This window comes from Podarcis liolepis, assembly GCF_965112155.1.
Source record: "Podarcis liolepis genome assembly, chromosome: 3".
Lineage (NCBI taxonomy): Eukaryota > Metazoa > Chordata > Lepidosauria > Squamata > Lacertidae > Podarcis > Podarcis liolepis.
Genome location: NC_139557.1, coordinates 76,008,075 through 76,024,795, shown reverse-complemented (window position 1 = coordinate 76,024,795; position 16,721 = coordinate 76,008,075). Strand labels below are relative to the sequence as shown.

The following is a 16,721-nucleotide window of genomic DNA, read 5'->3' as shown; positions in this document are numbered from 1 at the left end:
GGAAAATCTCACCTTTGCACAGAAGGCTAGTTCCTGCACCCTCACACACCCCTCTCTATCCTCCATCTAGGCAAGCAAAGGTCACAATCAGAGTTCAAAGGTACATCCCAACCTGGCAGGAACACTCAAGGAGGGGGCGAAGCAAGGTTGGTGTGAGGCATCAGGCATAAGCCTGCATTTTATTAATGTTTGATCAGGACTTGTATATTAGAGAGAGCCTAAAAGATTTTCAAATGTTTCAATGCCAGGCAGAGAAAACCTTGGCCATTCTCCTAAGACAAGGGGCCCCTTTTTGATTGATAGCAGAAAGCAATTTTCAAAGTCGTAAAAGCTGAAATTACAGACTAAAAGCAGGACATTGACCCTACATGTTACAGAAGATAACAAAGGCAGAGATAAATATAATTAGGAATGGGCAAATAGTAAAATGATACCATGGGCCTCTCTTAAACCTTGAGCTGTATTTTCTAAGGCCAGAGGCAAATGGGAGAAAAAAAACATCTAGCTGACAGAGAAAGAGAGGCTTTTTGGGAAGTCTTTTTAAAGCATCTAGCTGGGAAGTCTTTTTAAAGCATCTAGCTGGGAAGTCTTTTTAAAGCTGTTTCTTCCTTAAACAGATAATGGGAAAAGCAGCTTGCTGAAGGGGAGGAGGCTTCTTCTGAAACTGTTTTAAACTGAGTCCTTTTCTTTCTTTCTCTCTCTACTTTAAAAAGGCCTTATTCCTTTTAAGAGGCTATCTGTGTTGTGTATTAAATATGTTGGCTTAAATGTAATTATGCAAAGGATTTAACAAATGCTAGAAGAGTTGTATTTATCTTGAAATTAAGTCAGCCACCAGTCCAGCCTCTTGCCAGACAAGAAGACGCCATCAAATGCTGTCCTGATATATTAGCTGTCAGACATTTGTTTAGAAACCTTCAAATGAAGGATATCTTTCAATGTTGATGTGAAACTCAAGATCCTTGACATATGTTTAAGATAAAAATTTAAGATTAACCATTTGTTTTAGAAGGCAATAGGGCAGGGAGGGCAAGAGGTGAGCTGGTAATTAAGATTCCTTGTTGAGACACATGTAAGATATATTACTACTTATTTGTCATTTATAGATGTAACAATATATAGCTGTTTGTCTTCCATATAAGGACAGAAGGATATGGGTGTATCTTTTTGTGATTGGTTCTAGCAATCAGCCAATAGGAAATCCAACCAGGCTGATTGGACAGAGGCAGCCACAGGAGGAGCAAAGGGGGCTGGATTAAGGGAATATAAGGGCTGGCCATAATGGCAGGAGGCCAGGCCAGAGCTTGGTAACCATATACCACTGTGCCTCTCATTTATTTGTCTGACAAATAAATAATTGTTTTAAATTCTCTATTGCTGCGTTGAATATTTCATTCCAGCTAAGCGTTAACCACAAGCAGGGTGCTACATTTTATGGTGCCCTGTGACTCGGATAAGTGGTCTGCTGGAACGCAGCCCCTTCGCTCTACTGAGCAGGGTACAAGAGAGAGGATCTCTAAACTGCTTACCCAAGCGCGCACTGGTAAATTTTTCCAGGGGGAACGCAGAAGTCTCGTCTGTCTGATACCCTGCTCACTGGCGGCGACGGACCGGGGGGAAACGGAACCAACCAGGGGTAAGTGCACAAAGGGATTTTTGGCCCTCCAATTAATTGGGAGGAAGAGAAGTCTTGATCAAACTTCTGCGTCTCAGTAAGTGGGAACTGAGTACGCTAGGTGGTTGGATATATCAGATGGTGGTCTGGTGGGGGAAAAGGGGAAGTTGGGAGGTAGTGTGTGGTGAAGTATCTAGCGCATTGTATGTGTGAGAAAGTACAGAGCAATCTGTAGCTGACCTGAGTGTGGAGTGGGTAGTACTTCGGTTCCCAGTGAGGCGACTCCATCTGGGCAAGGAAACCCACGAAGCGTGTGTGTGAGTGACTGAGTGGATACTTCACAGGGCCATACAATGGGAGTTGGGGGTTCAAAAGGGGAAAATACACCTCTTGAATGTATGTTAAATAATTTTAAGAAAGCCTTCTCAGGGGCATATGGAGTCAAAATGACGCCAGAGCGCTTGAGAACGTTATGTGAATTAGAGTGGCCGAAGCAAAATACTGGATGGCCATCTCAGGGAACTTTTGATATAAATTTAGTAAGCAAACTTTGGTCTAACATTGCCAAAGAAATTGGAGGGTGCCCAGAACAATTTTCATATATAGATTCCTGGCTGAGCACATTAAATAAAAATCCTCCATGGATAAGGGAATGCAAAGTCCAACGATGCAAATTATTGGCTGTAAAAGCCGAAGCTAGGAAAGGAATCTTGCCAAATAAACTCAAACCCATTTTTGAGGGACCAGAGGAAGAGCTGCTTCCACCTCCACCCTATGCTCCACATCGAAGGGAGCCTAATCCAAACACTCCACCAGTTGTAACCCCAAGGCAAGAAAGTGGAATGAATAATGGGGCTGGAGTCACAGAACTTGATTCCTTGATAGATTATGATAAATATCTTCAGGAGGCATTGGAGGCCTATAATAAAGCCCAAGCAGAAGTGGTTATTCCATCTGTGAGTCCCAGTAGAACTCCATCTACAGTCTCTTTTAGTGAAACAACTGATTGCCTACCCCAAACTCCTGTACATCCAAGTCCTAGAGAATTATTACAGAAGTTACAGGGAGACCTTAATCGGTCAGCAAGCAATACAGCCAGGCGTATAAAGCTGCTAAAAGAACGCCTTGGGACAAATACCATCCCCTATGATTTGAGGCCCCTAGAGCAAAGCGAAGAGAAAGATCACGTAGTAGCCCCTCTCAGAAGAGTATTTGATGCACTTGAGGAGCCTGTGCTGGTTAACGGGCTACCTGGACCAAGGCCACCTCGAACTTCGACCCTGCAATATATTCCATTCACGACTACAGATCTGATGAATTGGAAAACACACACCCCATCTTTCGCAGAAAAACCTCAGGCTATGATGGACTTGGTGACTTCAATAATAAATACTCATAGTCCTACTTGGACAGATTGCCGCCAGCTCCTGAATACTCTGTTCACCACTGAGGAAAGGAGAGACATAATTGAAAAGGCACAGATATATTTGCGTGAGCAGGCCAGAGTGGGAAATATTTTTAATATTGACCGTCATCTCCAAGACAACTTTCCCTTGGAAGATCCTAATTGGGATCCAAACAATGTAATTCACCTGGCCAGACTTACCACCTACCGCCAGACGCTTGTGCAAGGTATCCGCAGGGCATGCCAGAAGCCCACTAATATGTCTAAAGTCTCAGAAGTAGAACAGAAACCAAATGAGAGTCCAGGAGACTTTTTAGAGAGGCTGCAAGAAGCCTATCGTATATGGACTCCTTTTGACCCTGAAGCCCCTGAAAACAGCAGAATGATTACTGCTACATTTGTGGCCCAGTGCGCTTCTGACATTCGTAAGAAAATTCAGAAATCAGAAGGATGGGAAGGGATGCTGATGAGCCAAATTATGGCCATTGCACGCCGAGTTTATCGGAATAGGGATGAGGCTGAGAAACAAGAGAAGAAGAAGTGGCAGAAGGAAAAGATGGTAATGCTAGCCACAGCAGTGAAGCAAGACTACCGCCCCTTAAATGGAGGAAGAGGGCGGGGAAGGAATCCACCACTGGGAAGGAATCAATGTGCAAATTGCAAGAAGGAAGGTCATTGGAAGCGGGAGTGTCCTGAACCCCTGAGGTTGGAAGAAGTACGCCCAGGCCCAGGCTCCGGCCCAAGAAACCAGGGACGGGGACGGGGAATGATTCGAGATGGAAGATATCAGAGACCTGGACAAGGACGGAGTAGGGACAATGTCATTGGACTGGCAGAGGAGGATTTTACCCAAGACTAGGAAAGACCGGACTCCATAAAGTTAGGCTTCCAGGAGCCCACGGTCACGATTCAATTAGGAAGCCATTTAATAGACTTTATGATTGATACTGGGGCTGAATACTCAGTACTCCCAGAACTATTGCAGAAAAAGGCATCCAAAAGTGTAGTCATTAAAAGTGCCACTGGTCAGTCAGCTAAGAGGTCTTTCCTCCAACCTTTGGAATGCCAGATTGGGGGACATCGTTTAACCCATCAGTTTTTGTATATACCTGAGTGTCCAATACCTCTCTTAGGTAGAGATATGCTGTCCAAATTGCAGGCCCAAATCACCTTCACTCCTCGAGGTCCAGAAATGAAATTGCCATCAAAGGCAGCAGGAATAATTTCCCTCTCAGTACCTAAGGAACAATCATGGCGCCTAATGTCAGCCCTGCAAGTCCAACCCACATTGGATACAGAGTTAAACAAGCTCCTCCGAACTCTACAGGTGCCACCAGGAGTATGGGCCGAAAATAGCCCACCAGGAATGGCCAAGAATATAGCTCCAATTGTAGTAACCTTAAAACCTATGGCTACCCCTGTATCTGTAAAGCAATATCCTTTACCCCGGCGAGCAGCAGAGGGCATCCAGAAACATTTGGACCGCCTATTAAAATATGGTCTGCTTAAGCCCTGCCAATCAGAGTGGAACACACCCCTTTTGCCTGTTCGAAAACCTGGGACAGATGAATACAGGCCAGTGCAGGACTTGAGGCTCGTAAACCAGGCTATCGAGACCTTGCACCCAAATGTACCAAACCCATACACCCTGCTGAGTTTGATCCCACCAGAAGCAACATTTTTTACTGTATTGGACTTGAAAGATGCATTCTTCTGTTGCCGGCTGGCACCACAGAGCCAACCTATATTTGCCTTCCAGTGGGAAGACCCTTTAACAGGAACAAAAGGCCAGCTAACTTGGACGAGATTGCCCCAGGGATTCAAAAATTCCCCAACTTTATTTGGCACTGCCTTGGCGAAGGATCTAACAAGTTACCCCTCAATACCTGGAGAAAAGGTGGTTCTGCAATATGTAGATGACCTTATACTAGCAGCAAAGGATTTTGATACCTGTAAAGAAGGTACAGAGGAACTGCTCCACTTGCTCTGGCAAGCTGGCTACCGAGTTTCCCAGAAAAAGGCACAGTTATGTTTAGAAAAGGTCAAATATTTGGGCTTTGACATCTCACACCAACAACGAGCATTGAGGCCAGAGAGGAAAGAAGCTATTTGCCTTATCAAGGAACCTACCACAAGGAAACAACTCAGAGGATTCCTGGGAACAGCAGGGTTTTGTAGACTATGGATACCTGATTTCAGCAGTCTGGCCAAACCCTTACATGAAAGCACTCGAGGTGCAGAAAAGGACCCATTTGTATGGGGACCTGAGCAGCAACAAGCCTTTTTAGTTATCAAACAACGACTTATGGAGGCCCCAGCCCTTGGACTGCCTAATTCGGAAAAACCCTTTCAGCTGTATGTACATGAACAGAATGGGATTGCAGCGGCAGTCCTGACCCAGAGATTAGGAAGTTGGAATCGTCCAGTAGCTTATTTGTCAAAACAATTGGACTCAGTAGCAAAAGGATGGCCTCCATGCCTAAGGGCAGTAGCGGCCACTGCAAGCCTTGTCAAAGAAGCTGATAAATTTACCTTCGGCCAGACAATGTATGTGAATGTACCTCATGCTGTTCTGACACTCATGGAATATAAGGGTAGTTATTGGCTAACGAACCCAAGGATGGCTAGGTACCAAGGCCTATTGTGTGAAAATCCCAGGATTCATCTACGAGTAGTGAATATGCTCAATCCAGCGACTTTGCTGCCCCTACCAGAGGTAGATGATGAAGAATCACATGATTGTCTCCAAATAATGGATGAAGTTTATTCCAGTAGACCCGATCTGAAAGATGAACCATTGAAAAATCCAGATGTTGTATATTATACTGATGGTAGCAGTTACCTGCATGAAGGTGCCAGACGAGCAGGATATGCTGTGGTCACCAATGAGGAAGTTGTGGAAGCTGAAGCTTTGCCTGCTGGCACCTCAGCACAAAAAGCTGAACTTATAGGTTTAACTAGAGCTCTGCAATTGGCAGCCGGATGTAAGGCAAACATCTATACTGATTCTAAATATGCCTTCTTAACCCTGCATGCACATGGTGCTCTATGGAAAGAAAGAGGTCTAATAGGAGCCCACGGGAAGGCCTTGAAATATGGACCTGAAGTAGAAATCCTGTTAGAAGCAGTATGGGCTCCAGAACAGATTGCTGTAATGCACTGCAAAGGTCATGGACGAGGAAGGGATCCAATAACCAGAGGAAATCATGCTGCTGACAAAGCAGCCCGAGAGGCAGCCCAAAAGCCTGTGGGAGGATTTATAGCAGCCCTCATACCAGAGGTAGTTCCAGAAGAAGTTAAACCTCACTATACCCCAGAAGAGAGGAAGTGGGCTGAACAGGAAGGAGCAGTTGTGAAGGACGGTTGGATGATCCTGCCAGACAATAGGATTTATGTACCTCATCATCTAGCAGGCACAATTGTAAGAAATTATCATGAATCTACTCACCTTGGCGGTACTGCAACCAGAGAGAGTCTCAGTCGGAAGTTGTATATTATTAACCTATCACAATTAGCAACTTGCATTTCACAGAAATGTGTTCTTTGTGCTAAAAACAATCCCAGGCAGGGACCGGTACAACCTCCTGGAATCCAACATGTGGGATATGTCCCCATGGAAAGCCTAATTGTGGACTTCACAGAGCTGGTCCCTTCTAAGGGATTCAAGTATCTCCTTGTGTTTGTAGACACTCTTACCGGATGGGTTGAAGCTTTTCCCACCCGAACTGAAAAGGCACGAGAGGTAACTAAGAGACTCCTCACTGAATTGATCCCGAGATTTGGGTTACCTAGATGCATTGGAAGTGACAATGGGCCAGCGTTCATTGATCAAGTAGTACAAGAAGTATGTCGAGTCTTACAAGTGAAATGGAGACTGCATGCAGCCTATAGGCCTCAGAGTTCAGGGAAAACTGAAAGAATGAATCGGACTCTGAAAACCCAATTGGCAAAATTAACCCAGGAAACGGGATTGGGATGGGTAGATGTGTTACCCATAACACTGTTTCGTGTTCGGTGTGCACCCACAAAAAGACTTGTCACCTTTTGAGCTCCTGTATGGGAGACCGCCCTCCTTTGTTCAGGATATTCCAGCTGATCTTAAACAAATAGGAGACCATGTGACACAGGGACAAGTGCAATCTCTCTCCCGTGTTTTTGTTTCTCTTAACAGGTGGGTCCTCGAGCGCACGCCGTGCAGCATTGCTGAGCCGATTCATCAGTTCCAGGCTGGCGATAACGTATGGGTGAAAGAGTGGAAACGTGATCCACTTGCACCTAAGTGGCGTGGACCTTACACCGTCTTGCTCTCTACTCCAACAGCGGTGAAGGTAGCTGAGGTGACCCCCTGGATTCATCACTCCCGTTTGAAGAAGTCCGAAGGCAGTTGGACGTGCAAAGGTGACCCCTCTAATCCTCTTAAACTGACTCTCTCCAAAAACCCCTGTATCTAGCCCTACCGGGAACGGGCTAGGTCACGGGCAACATTAGACGACCGGCCTGCTGCAGCCACAACCTGGAAGCTGGCTGACCTGCGCACGCCTGAAGCTTGAGGAGCATCTGAACCAGCGATTGTGAAAGGAAAGATTCTCTTATACAATTAATTGACTGCCCACCCCCCTTGTGGAACAATTATCAGAGATATTACTCATTGGGGATCCTCGGGATATATGTTTTGGTCTTGGTGGTTCCCCATTTCTGTCACTGGGGGAATTATATTGGGACTAATATTTATTTGCTATCACTATAAGGTAATCTTTTGTGGAAGGAATGCATATGCTAGACATCAACATGATTCTATTATTAATCCTGATCCCTTGGGAAGGGGAAGGGTCCTTGAATCTGGCCAAATTGACTAAATATGGATTCCACCATGACCACAATATGTGGGTAGGTTTAGCTGAAATGGTAGCCAATGTTGCAAATAGGACCAATTGCCTTGTTTGCTCTCTCGGGCCAGATGATTCAGAGGGAGGTATGCCCTTATTACCGATACCATTAGATGCCATTGGTATGGTAAGCGAAATACCACACCAGACAGAAGTACAGAATTTTCCCGGATGGAACTCAACTAAACCATTACGAGTTATACCTGTACAAGGGGAATTCTGTGTACATAAATCATCAGATGCAGCTGATTCTACCATGATAGGCTCTTCTCATTGTCACTATACTTGGGATAATATTAAGAATACCTGGGCACACGATACTACCTATCGAACTCGGGATGCCTTGCCCTGTGCACCTCCTTTTATTCATGCATGGAAAGTGGTATGGAACATAACTGTGACAGAAAAAGGCAATCTAACATACTGCACTGTGAACTCTCTACCTCTTTTGCTATTTCGCCTTCTGTACTCCACGTACCAAAGACCTCAGACACGATGGTTGTGGTGGATATGTGGAGAATGGGCATACAAGAAACTCCCCTCCAAATGGAGTGGGACTTGTTTCTTGGGATGGGTATTACCGCCAATGTGGATTATGCCCACTAATTTGCCCAAGCGTACACGAAGAAACGCTGATATTTCTCATATAGCAGGAGGAAGTACCCAAAGTTGGAGCGGTACTGATGATTGGCCACCAGAGCGCATTATAGCCTATTATGATCCTGCCTCCTGGAATCCTGGTGAGCTCATACAAGGGGCACGGGATCCTATTTATAATCTAAACAGAATAATTCGATTGCAAGCAGTAGTGGAACTTGTAACCAATGCAACGGCCCGGAGTTTGAGACTTATTGCACAACAATTGGATGAAAGTAGAGCCGCCATTTTGCAGCTGAAAATGGGAATGGATTATGTACTTGCCAAGCAGGGAGGCCTATGTGGAGTCTTGAACTTGACAGGGAATGCCTGTTGCTTTAACATTTCAGATAATGGTGAGGCAATCCGTGTGTTGGCCACAAAGATGGAGAATATAGCACATGTCCCAGTACAAACATGGGAAGGATGGGATATGGGATGGCTCACCAATTGGTTACCTAATGTCACAGGACTCAAAGGGATACTATTGTCTTGCTTGTTTTTCTTGACAGTAGTGGTAATGGTTTTATGTATGATGCCATGTATCATTTCATGTTTTAGAAGTACAATTAGCAAGATGGTTTCAAATGAAACTCTACCTCATATCATGGCCCTATACAGAGCTTTACCTCAGGAATATGATGAAGGTCAAGCTATCAAGGACACTTGGGACGAAGGTCCTTGAGCTTGAAAGGGGGGAATGAGGCATCAGGCATAAGCCTGCATTTTATTAATGTTTGATCAGGACTTGTATATTAGAGAGAGCCTAAAAGATTTTCAAATGTTTCAATGCCAGGCAGAGAAAACCTTGGCCATTCTCCTAAGACAAGGGGCCCCTTTTTGATTGATAGCAGAAAGCAATTCTCAAAGTCGTAAAAGCTGAAATTACAGACTAAAAGCAGGACATTGACCCTACATGTTACAGAAGATAACAAAGGCAGAGATAAATATAATTAGGAATGGGCAAATAGTAAAATGATACCATGGGCCTCTCTTAAACCTTGAGCTGTATTTTCTAAGGCCAGAGGCAAATGGGAGAAAAAAAACATCTAGCTGACAGAGAAAGAGAGGCTTTTTGGGAAGTCTTTTTAAAGCATCTAGCTGGGAAGTCTTTTTAAAGCATCTAGCTGGGAAGTCTTTTTAAAGCTGTTTCTTCCTTAAACAGATAATGGGAAAAGCAGCTTGCTGAAGGGGAGGAGGCTTCTTCTGAAACTGTTTTAAACTGAGTCCTTTTCTTTCTTTCTCTCTCTACTTTAAAAAGGCCTTATTCCTTTTAAGAGGCTATCTGTGTTGTGTATTAAATATGTTGGCTTAAATGTAATTATGCAAAGGATTTAACAAATGCTAGAAGAGTTGTATTTATCTTGAAATTAAGTCAGCCACCAGTCCAGCCTCTTGCCAGACAAGAAGACGCCATCAAATGCTGTCCTGATATATTAGCTGTCAGACATTTGTTTAGAAACCTTCAAATGAAGGATATCTTTCAATGTTGATGTGAAACTCAAGATCCTTGACATATGTTTAAGATAAAAATTTAAGATTAACCATTTGTTTTAGAAGGCAATAGGGCAGGGAGGGCAAGAGGTGAGCTGGTAATTAAGATTCCTTGTTGAGACACATGTAAGATATATTACTACTTATTTGTCATTTATAGATGTAACAATATATAGCTGTTTGTCTTCCATATAAGGACAGAAGGATATGGGTGTATCTTTTTGTGATTGGTTCTAGCAATCAGCCAATAGGAAATCCAACCAGGCTGATTGGACAGAGGCAGCCACAGGAGGAGCAAAGGGGGCTGGATTAAGGGAATATAAGGGCTGGCCATAATGGCAGGAGGCCAGGCCAGAGCTTGGTAACCATATACCACTGTGCCTCTCATTTATTTGTCTGACAAATAAATAATTGTTTTAAATTCTCTATTGCTGCGTTGAATATTTCATTCCAGCTAAGCGTTAACCACAAGCAGGGTGCTACAGGTGTGGGCTGTGGCCTGAGAGTGTCAGGCACCAGACAGAGATGCCTGGAGGACCACATTGGGCCCTCAGTCCTGAGGGTTCCCATCCATGGGCCAAAGGAACAAGAGTCACCAGCTGCTATTCAGCTGACAACACTGCCCTTAAAAAAAATAATGATCTCCCCTCTTCTTTGTAAGCCTGATGAGCATGAGACTCTTAATCTCAGGGTTGTGGGTTCAAGCCCCACATTGGGTCAAAGATTCCTTCATTGGAGCGGGCTGGACTAGATGGCCCTCACGGTCTCTTCCAACTCTATGATTCTATGAAATTCTATGAAAGATAGTAAATAAATGAATGCTGCTTGGTAGCTTTCGAAGCTGTAGTTACAGAGAGGCAAAAGGCACCAAAGCCTGACATCACTTCCTTAACGGGTAAAAATTCATCCAAGTTCCCAAAAGAAATTACAAGGATTTTTAAAAAAATCTAATTCAAAATCAGTTTCTTAACTAATTTCCCAATATACACTGTCATACATATTCCTGCATTTGTTTTAGTGTCATATCATTTAAGCTACCAGAGAGGCCAGCACAACTAGGTCAAAGCTCTCAAAAGTCAGGCTGTATATACATTTCCTTTTATGTCAGAATAAAAGATTCTGAAATAAATGTCTAAAATAAGGTGGGGAGGGAGAAAGAGCGAGAGGAAGAGAGATTATTATTAAAGTAATGATGGAATGGCCCTCTCCTTGGCCTTAGCGCAAGAAAAGCTAATCACATCTCTTAGGAGCTAAGGTATCTAGCATTCCTCAAAGAGCAAATAAGAGAAGCTGGGGGGAAACCAATTACAGCTAGCAAATTATTTTACAACTTCCATTCCACAATGGTTTTGAAGTGTCAAACCAGGACTTATTTTAAACGGGAGATTGACAGATTTTGCTGTTAGAATTGGTGGGGTGATTTAGGCTGCCTGACCCAAATCTACATTTCTTATTGCAGGGTCCAAATAAAATGTTGACCCAAAGGCTTCATGTTTTCTTCAGAATGAGGAACAGCGGAGACTGTGGTGTCATTATGATATATGGTTTATTTACACATACATACAACCTGAGCCTGCAGTGGAGGGGTTCACAACATTAATACCCCAAGAGGCTCTTGCTTTTCCCATAGCCACAGCCTTGGATTCCAACAGAAATTAAGCATAGCTCTGGATTTCTGCCCAGCCTGCAGCCTGCCTTCTAGCTTCTAACTAACCATTATCTTTCTACCAGAGTCCTGGGAAGGTCCACCCATTTGTTACCTAGCACGGAGCCATTTCCTTTGTTACCTTAATGGCCCATACTTAGAGGTTGCTTGGGAAACAGGAAAGCTCTTCTGTTCATAAAGCTGTAATTTCAAATTGTTTCAGTTTTTGCTTACTAGGAATCTGTAGCCTCCATAATCTTTTTCCTACACTTGACTACCTTGGGGGGGGGGAATCCTGTGTGTTGGTACTCACCAATATCCTATGTATGCTCATGTTTTCCTGTGCAAGGATAAATATTAACGATAGGATGAACTCCCATGTCCTGGTGAGCTGTGACAATCTCTCAGGCCCCTCCAGGGCTTGGGCTTCCCTGCTCTTCTGATCAGATATGGCTCCTGCAAGGATGACTACTCATATCCCAGTATGCTAAAAAATGTCCCTGACACAAAGTAATTCCTATTTTACATCATGAACAAGTAGGTGGTTTTTTTTAAAGAGGCTTTGATAGAAAACCAAGCCGTCTTATGGTCCTCCAAGATGAGGGCTTAATATTGTTAATGTGCTGTACAAATATTGGAAATGAGTCACTGGCCGTAGGGACTCCCGCTCCCTTTTTTTAACTTATCGGATTTCCCCCAGAAAGGGTAAATCTGAATAAAATGGGTGGGGGCGGGGAGAGAACTGACTGGCATTTTGATGCCAACAACATTGTGTGGATGCTGCAAAAATCTGACAATAAGCGTCTATCTGGAAGCATCTTCATAGCAGCACTTGGATAACTGTCATTCATGTTGATTGACATTGCCAACATTCAGAATGGAATTGTGAGGCGTGAATTAATTTTCAGATTTCCATATTGACTGTTACACATTTACTGGAGTGCATATTCATGTTTCTTTAATTATAACAGTAAAAAAGGGACTTGGGAGCTCTTCCAGTAAACAGGACCTTGATCCCTACTGGTTATAGCAACCCACTGTGAAAGCTCTCTGCCGATGTTGTTCACAGCCCTTCTGCTACTATGACGGATGGTGGTAAAGCAGCTTGTCTGGCTTAATATAACAATTTCTCCAGCTCACAAGACTGAGCTGTATAGGAAATCAAACATAACACACACATTTTTAAAACCCAAGATTGGGCACCAACGCCAGTATGGCTTAGAATGTTAAGCAAGTTTTTGTCCTTGTGCAAGCAGCGCTCGGCAGGCCAGGTACCTAAAACCACAAGCTTTGTAGACTTTGTGTGAAGTTGTTCTTTAACATTCTCCTTTATCTCATTGATGTTCTCGCTAACTGCCATATGAAATATACAACTATGCAGTAAGATGGGGAGTAATGTAAGTAGGCAGCAGCCAAATCCTTTTTTTTAAAAAAAAAGCAGCACACATAAGAGGAGAAAAATCTTCTTACTGCCCTCTTCAGCAAGCCAAAGGACAATCACCAACTCAATTTAGGCACTAGTGTTTACTAGACATCTGGCTTTGTGCACAGATGCAAGTTTATATTCATTTATCTAATCAGCCCAGCTGAATTTTGTCAGAAACCCGAGCTCATTTCGCCTTACGGATCTGACCTACTTTTGCACGAGCCGATTGTGACAGTGTAGTTGCAATAAATGTAGCTGCAGGTATCATATTGCTGCCTCTGTTCCTCTTACCAACAAAGATACCAGCAAAACTGATTTGTTATAAAGGCATTAGGTAGTGCTCAATGCTAGTCGTACTCAGAGTAGACTCACTAAAGTTAGGATTCATTCATTCATTCATTTCAATGGATCTACTCTGACTACTCTGACTTAGTTGACTACAGCCCACTCTTTTTCTCCTATTACTTTATCAGTGAGAAGAGTCTATTCTTGACAAAAACTCCATGGGCTATCCCAGTTTAAAGATAACACTAGACAAAATGCCCTGATCCAATTGGTTGAAAGTGATGTTTTCCATCCCATTGTTTCCAAAATAATTCAATTAAATCCAGTTGTCACCTGGATTCAAATATATTTGTTCCTGATGTTTCCACTTTGGGGGCAGGTGTTACAGATAACCCTAAATCTCTTCCACCTTTCTATGAATTTAAATTTGATACTATGGGGTTTGCAGGGTATGTGTGTATGTGCGTGCTGGCTGTGTGCTTATTTAGAGAGGTCAGACCTCAGTAAGCCATGCCCAAGTCAGATCCAGGTGAAACTAGTAAAATGCTGTTTTGTAGGGCTACCTTTGAAGACAGTTTGGAAACTGGTACATAATGTTTCTGGTCATCTGCTATTGGGGCATTCTGCACCAATTTAATCATTAAAGTTCTAAATGATTTGGGACTGAGTTATTTGAAGCACCACCTGCATATATGTGAGCCTGGTTGTCTGGACACTGAGATGTGCTTTGGAATCCTTGCTCATGAGATCTCCAGTCAATTTGCTTTGGCTGATGACCACTAGAGACATGTGCATCATCCTAACACCAAAAGTGGCATACACATACTTTCATAAATAAATAAGTGGGCCAGACATACCGGTACTTAATGACAAGTAAGAATGCTGGTCTCAATTTCCATTGAAAAGCAATGTCACTGAAATTAATGCGAATTACTGCCATGTAATGGTAGCTAGCTATCCAGTAAGTTCTCACGGTACAGAAAGCAATAAATTTAATGACAAGGCTTTTCAGTATGTTCTGAATTTGAACCTGAAAACTACATAGGAGTGAGCAGCATACCTACCTATAAGTAAGAAAGGAATAAAAGTGAGATAAAAGATTTGCAACTGTTGAAAATCAAGTCAAAATCTGGGATTTCAATTAAAACTATTTTTGACCAAGATGTCCTACATTTCGGAAACAGCATTTCAACTATTTACCTGTTTTGTAGGTAACTGGCAGTACAATTGAAAATAATGGATAGAAGGGAAATCAGTCTCAAAATATTTTGAACCATAACAATTATGAAAAATATGTCAGGGGAAACTTTGTGAGGCCAGAGGCAAAAGATAGTTATTTGCAGTCTTATTTAACTAATGTGTTTGGACTCAGAGCTTTTCCAAGATAGGGAATTAGTCTCAGGGAGCCTTCAAGAGAAGGGAAACTTTATCACATGGAGGTTGTTCTAAGACCAATTCTGGTCTTTAAAAACTAGTATTCTTCAGATTGTTTATCAATCTCTCCTCATTTTCACACTAATTTGGTAATGGTTCCGCAACCAGAAAATCATTTCTAATGACTTTCAGATCTTCCACCTGTGGCCTTCCCAAGGGCTTGCAGAAGGACAGGTATCTATTAATCCAGTGTCAACCAAGGACTGCAGATTAAGTACTTGGAAGGTCCCCTAAGAGGTAATTAAAAACACAATTTTCCCACAGTTTGAAGGGATTGTGTGAAAGAGATCTCTCCACAGAGCGCAGCTGAGCCAGCAGAAGACAGAATAAACAACTGTAATGCTCAGGGCATACAGGACTTGCCTGTAACGGAAAATCAGAAATACGTAAAATGTGATTGGAAAAAATAATCAGTCCAGAGTACAAACTTAGTGAAAGAAGTATCTAATTCATTGTGTGGGACTAGATGCAAACATACCAAGTAACAAGGGGGCATAAAAGAATGGACATAGATTATGTAGATACAGATTGGATATCCCATCTGCCAACCTTCCTGCGACACAACAAATGTGGCTGAAAGTACATTAATTGTGACAACACAGAACTAGGAGACAGAGTACCTGGGGCAATTCCTCATGGTTGGCAACCTTCAACTTTTGGGAAAATTTTAATCCAACCATTAACTACTAGCATGCTACTTTATCTCCATCCTCCAACCTTATTTGCTTGGCTCAGTTCTGATGGCCCTTCAAACCATGGGAATGTGCCACAGACTCACATCATCTTCTCTGCTCTTGCACACTGATTGGGTCCTCCATTTTCTGGTTGATTTAACCATAGTTTGCCGTGGTGTTTGAATCAGGCAGTTGGTTAGCTCTAATCTCCAAGCCACGGTCTTAAATCCTGATTTGGAGGTCAGTTTGTCCAATTTGGATGTATGTCAGGGACTGGCAGGATGCTGATAAGTGTGCACTGGGGGAAGGGGGCTGGAGTCTGACTCAGGAGAGGGGGGCAGTGATTTGTGGGAACTGTACCGGCCAGGAGGCAAGAACCAGAGGCAGGGGAAGCTACAGAGCTGGAGGGTGGAGCACAGGATGGGCTGGAAGAAGAGGAGGAAGAGGAGGTCAGGCAAGTGAAGGAGCTGGGTGCTTCCCCAGCCTCTCCTGCACCACTGTTTCCCAGAACCAGGAGGGGATTGAAGAGGGATGAGCAGAGAAAGCTTCCATGCAGATGTAGTCTCCAGCTATGAGTGCAGCCTCTTGTGGGGAGGTACATAAACTGGTGGAGGAGTGGCTCCCTGTTACTACTCCTTAAGAGTGTGGTTCTGGGAACAGCTGCCTAGGTGCTAGACTGGTGTGCATGGGTATTCGGAGCCATAGAAACTACTGTGCTGTCTTTGACAATAAAGAGTTATCTGCCGTGTGCATTCCTTTGGCTGGGGAGCATCTGTGACTATGTACTACAAACTATGTTTAGATGGAAACAAGCAATGCCAGTAAACGGCACACTGTCCAGAGGGAAAGAATGCGCTTCAAATGTGCTTTAAAGGTATTGTGTGTACCTTTACTCGGTACATCACAGACAGTGTGATTCTATGCATCTTTACACAATAGCAAGCCATACAGTGTTCAGTATGTTTCCTGCTTCCTCTGGACTTCAGTCAGAGTTCCAAGTGATACTGTTATGAATTTGGGGGACATGCTTGTAGGCTGTACGACAAGACCCTTCTAATCCCAGCAAGTGTTAAAATATAAGCCAGGCTAGCTTCCTGCTTTGGGGCGATTGCCTGGGTGATGGGCCATTAAGGGAAACAAAGGAAAGGGGCTCTGTGCAAGGTGGCAAATGGGTGGAATAGTTAAAAAGACAGAGGCAGAGTTGAGGGCAGAGTTTTTGGT

At 43.4% G+C, this 16,721-nt stretch overlaps 1 long non-coding RNA gene across 1 annotated transcript; it reads left to right on the top strand.

Annotated features, from left to right (window-relative positions):
• Positions 1 to 44: 44 nt before the first annotated feature.
• Positions 45 to 13,102, top strand: LOC310704070. The gene is made up of 2 exons (XR_014524550.1): positions 45 to 150; positions 10,522 to 13,102. It is a non-coding gene; the product is annotated as an uncharacterized lncRNA (long non-coding RNA).
• Positions 13,103 to 16,721: the final 3,619 nt, after the last annotated feature.